This window comes from Bos taurus, chromosome 7 (genome assembly GCF_002263795.3).
Source record: "Bos taurus isolate L1 Dominette 01449 registration number 42190680 breed Hereford chromosome 7, ARS-UCD2.0, whole genome shotgun sequence".
NCBI classification, from domain to species: domain Eukaryota; kingdom Metazoa; phylum Chordata; class Mammalia; order Artiodactyla; family Bovidae; genus Bos; species Bos taurus.
This window is the reverse complement of record NC_037334.1, coordinates 23,957,892-23,962,979: the sequence shown is the minus strand read 5'-3', so window position 1 is coordinate 23,962,979 and position 5,088 is coordinate 23,957,892.

The following is a 5,088-nucleotide window of genomic DNA, read 5'->3' as shown; positions in this document are numbered from 1 at the left end:
GTCCTAGAGATCTTCTCCTAGCTGACTCCTTTTTGTAACTCAGGTCTCACTACAAAGGTCGCTTGGTGAGTGAGGCTTTCCTAACCACATAGTCTTAATCCCAAACTCCTAATTTATCCCTCACCCACTCCCTTCTTTTGGTACCATAAATTTGTCTTCTATGTCTATGAGTTTATTTCTATTTTGTAAATAAGTTTATTTATATCATTTTTTAGATTCCATATTTAAGTGATATAATACGATATTTGATATAGTTATTTAAGTTAACTGAACTTTACAGTTATATATATACTTTGCAAGTAGTACATGAAGGTTGTATCTTTTGGGTAGTCAATTGAAAAAGGGTCTAGCCATAGCTTATGACTAACAGTTAATTGATATGTTATATCCATCACACAAGTATGAATAAATGAAAGAAAACTGAATTATGAAAAAAAACTAATTGTTTGATATATATCTTTCAACTTAGCATTTCCTAACTCCAGCTCTATTTTCTTCACTGTGAGCATTTTAATTACCAAGCAGTCCAGAAAATTCTAGTCTGCCAGTCTCCCAAAAGTGATGGAGATACTGGAAGAAATTCTTCTTCTTACTCTTTTAATGCAGACCATTCTTATTCTTTCATGACATCATATTTTCATAATGGACATATTAAATATGGATAGATTGCATGCATGCATATATGTGTGCACAGTCACTTCAGTCATGTCTGACTCTTTGTGACCCCATGGACTATAATCCACCAGGCTCCTCTGTCCATGGGGATTCTCCAGGCAAGAATACTGGACTGGGTTGCCATGCCCTCCTCCAGAGGATCTTCCCGACCCAGGGATGAAACTCGTGACTCTTACATCCTGCACTGGCAGGCTAGCACCACCTGGGAAACCCATGGCTTGATTCAATTCATTTCAGTCCAGTCACTCAGTCATGTCCGACTCCATGCAATCCCATGGGCTGCAGGATGCCAGGCCTCCCTGTCTATCACCAACTCCTGGAGTTTACTCAAACCCATGTCCGTTGATTCAATGATACCATCCAACCATCTCATCCTCTGTCATCCCCTTTTCCTCCTACCCTCAATCTTTCCCAGCAGCAGGGTCCTAACCAGTGAGTCAGTTCTTCACATTAGGTGGCCAAAGTATTGGAGTTTCAGCTTCAGCATCAGTCCTTCCAATGAATATTCAGGACGGATTTCCTTTAGGATGGACTGGTTGGATCTCCTCGCAGTCCAAGGGACTCTCAAGAGTTTTCAACACCACAGTTCAAAAGCATCAGTTCTTCAGCACTCAGCTTTCTTTATAGTCCAACTCTCACATCCATACATGACTACTTGAAAAACCATTGCTTTGACTATACAGACATTTGTTATGTCTCTGCTTTTTAATATGCTGTCTAGGTTGGTCATAACTTTTCTTCCAAGGAGCAAGCGTCTTTTAACTTCATTGCTGCAGTCATTATCTGCAGTGATTTTGGAGCCCCCCCCCCAAAATAAAGTCTGTCACTGTTTCCACTGTTTCCCCATCTATCTGCCATGAAGTGATGGGACCAGTAGTTTTCTGAATGTTGAGTTTTAAGCCAACTTTTTCACTCTCCTCTTTCACTTTCATCAAGAGGCTCTATAGTTCTTTGCTTTCTATCATTAAGTGTGGTGTCATCTGCATATCTGAGGTTATTGATATTCTCCTGGAAATCTTGATTCCAGCTTATGCTTCTTCCAGCCCAGCGTTTCTCATGATGTACTCTGCATATAAGTTAAATAAGCAGGGTGACAATATACAGCCTTGACTACTCCTTTCCCAATTTGGAACCAGTCTGTAGTTTCATGTCTGGTTCTAACTGTTGCTTCTTGACCTGCATACAGATTTCTCAAGAGGCAAGTCAGGTGGTCTGGTATTCCCATCTCTTTAAGAATTTTCCACAGTTTCTCCAAGCCAGAGTTCAACAGTACATGAACCGTGAACTTCTAGATGTTGAAGCTGGATTTAGAAAAGGCAGAGGAACCAGAGATCAAATTGCCAACATACGTTGGATCATCGAAAAAGCAAGAGAGTTCTAGAAAAACATCTACTTCTGCTTCATTGGCTAGATTACAGGTTATTTTATTTTATAATATTTTCATCATTACATTGAATCTTTGTGATTTGGGATGGGTCTCTAGTCACATATAAACTATCACAGGACAAATTACCTATTCGATTTACCTCCATTAACGTGTACTGATTACCAGCTAATACAAGGCACTGTGCCAAGACTGTAAACTTGGCAAAATCTGCACCCCACTCCCAATAATCCCACCCATTTTCGGTAAGAGAAATAATTTTCCACTTAACTAGTGACCACATTTCTGCATTTGTACTCAAATTCTAGTGATGCAAAGAATTTTGGGTCTAGCTAAATTTTTTATGCAGTTCTATTAAAATAAATGCTTAATTTCACTTTAGTAATATCTCTAATACATAATTAGCTTTTATTAAAATATTTTATTTTTCAAGGATTATAGAGGGAAAAATGGACTTCCCAGGTGGCTCAGTGGGTAAAGAATCAGCCTGCAATGCAGGAGATACGGGTTTGATCCCCGGGTCGGGAAGATCCCCTGAAGGAGGGCATGGCAACCTACTCCAGTATTCTTGCCTGGAGAATTCCGTGGACAGGGGAGTCTGGCAGACTACAGTCCATAGGGTTGCAAAGAGACTGACACAACTGAAGCAACTGAGCACACACACACACACAGAGAAAAAATAGGATAGAAATTTGATTAAGAGAACTCAGGGATTTCCAAACCCTAAACATAGTTCTCACCACAAATACGGGAGATTTTATCCTATAGACCCCAGTCCTGTTATGTTTTTATAGCTATATTTGCTTTGTCCTGACAAAAGACATGAGTTTTCTCACTTAAATGACAGATTATTTCTTTACACAACATCTTGCACTGATTTCCCATACCCCAACCTCCTACAAGTTGAGGCAGTACAAGCAGGTAAATCTGACAGATGCAGAGTGGGGCTCAGTATCCCGGGACAAGAATTCCAAAATTATGACTCTCAGAGCTTTCATAGGATGCCTGGTGGAGCTGCCCATCCTGCCCATCCTCAGAGGGGACAAGGAGAAACCTTATCTTTGTCTGAAAAAGTCATCTCTGAGGAAATAAGGACAGAGGCACTCTAGAACCATTATCCTTGTAATCAATTAAGTAAACGAGGCCAGGGGAGGTAAAATGTAAAGCATTCTCTGAGGTATCTGACTTGAATTTCCTAAGTGTGCTTACCATTCATGCGCTTTTAACCCAGGTTACTAGCACTGTTGGCTCAGTAAGCTCTGACCATGAAGAGATATAAAAATATATTCATGGAACATTGACTCCTGAACTCCAGTGTACTCTCTCTTAAAAATCACTGAGTGATTTGATCGTATGTGACATGCTTGGCAGCGTCTGGAGCATGAAACTGGTTTTCTATCAAGCTTGGGAATTAACCATACTTTCTCTTCGTCCCTGTTTCAAAATGTTTATTTTAATTTCTGGTTATCAGTGTATCTGGGCTTCTCTTTTTCTTTTAATTATCTTACCTGCCAATGACTCAAGAAATTGGGTTTTTGAAGTCCCACTTTTATATTGATTCAGAAAACTAAAAGAAAGCAACATAATGCCTTTTTTCAAAGGGGGTTAAAAATCAAGGCTGACTCAATACTTTTGCCTCAAAAATTCCTAGGAACTTCCTCCTGAAAGAAATAATGCTCACTTGTATCCAGTGCGTATTCTTTCTTGTTTCACTTTACAGTCCTCTACCATTCATTGGAATTTATTGATCAGACAGAAATGTGACATGTTTTTGTGTGTGTGTGTGTTAAATGTCCTTGCTTTTAAGTTAAAAAAAAAAAAAAACTTCATCCCAAATGAAAGTTTAGCATTAAAGGCTTATTTTCAATGGGGATGGAATTTCAGCATGAGAATTTTATTTAATTTATTCCTCAAATGAAAGATTTTTCTCCTGACAGAGATTAATGCATCTGTTAATGACAAACGCGTTTGTCATTTTTATGAACTTGACATCCTCTTCACTCATTAATTTCCAACCATGTCAAAAAAGCACAAACTGTTCTGCAGAAATTTTCAGGTAGTTAGAACTGGTAACACTTCATCATTCCTTGGGGAAAAATTAAGGAAGGGTCTGAAGAATATCAATTTTTGTTATTGCTATTATTTCCATAATTAAAAGTCATATTTTAGTTGAACACTCTCTGAGTGACCTATTACATGCAAATTAGATAACTTTTAATTTAATAATTGTTTTGTTATTTATCCAGATGGTCTACTGAAGCAGAAGTAGAAAGCAAGATTGATTTTACAAAAACATCTCAAGAAGCTTTTGGTAGATTCCCGATTGTTCCGGTTAACTATTGCTACATAACCAACTATTCCCTGAATTTTGTGGCTTAAAGCAGACATTTTTTATTCTTCATGATTGTGTGGGCCAGAAATACAGGAAAGGCTCAGCTGATTCCCATGGCATCACTGGGATGGCTGGGGATGGAGGATACATTTCCAAGATGGTGCCTTCACTCACATGTCTGGAGCTGTGGTGCTTTTGGTTCTGTCTCCCTCTCCCTTCTTTCCCTCTCTTCAGTACATGGTGTATCATCCTCCAGAGCCCTCTTCATGTGGCTGCTGCTGCTGCTGCTAAGTCGCTTCAGTCGTGTCCAACTCTGTGAGACCCCATAGATGGCAGCCCACCAGGCTCCCCCGTCCCTGGGATTCTCCAGGCAAGAACACTGGAGTGGGTTGCCATTTCCTTCTCCAGTGCATGAAAGTGAAAAGTGAAAGTGAAGGTGCTCAGTCGTGTCCAAGTCTCAGCGACCCCATGGACTGCAGCCCACCAGGCTCCTCTGTCCTTGGGACTCTCCAGGCAAGAGTACTGGAGTGGGGTGCCATTGCCTTCTCTGCTTTGTGTTGCTAGGGATTCTCAAAGCACGATTGCTCCAGGGTAGTTGAGCTTCTTACAAGACATCTGAGAGCTCCAGCAAAATTTTAAGTTCCCAAGGCAGAGTATGGAAGGCTTATTAAAAGCTAGCTTCGGAAGTGTGCCACGT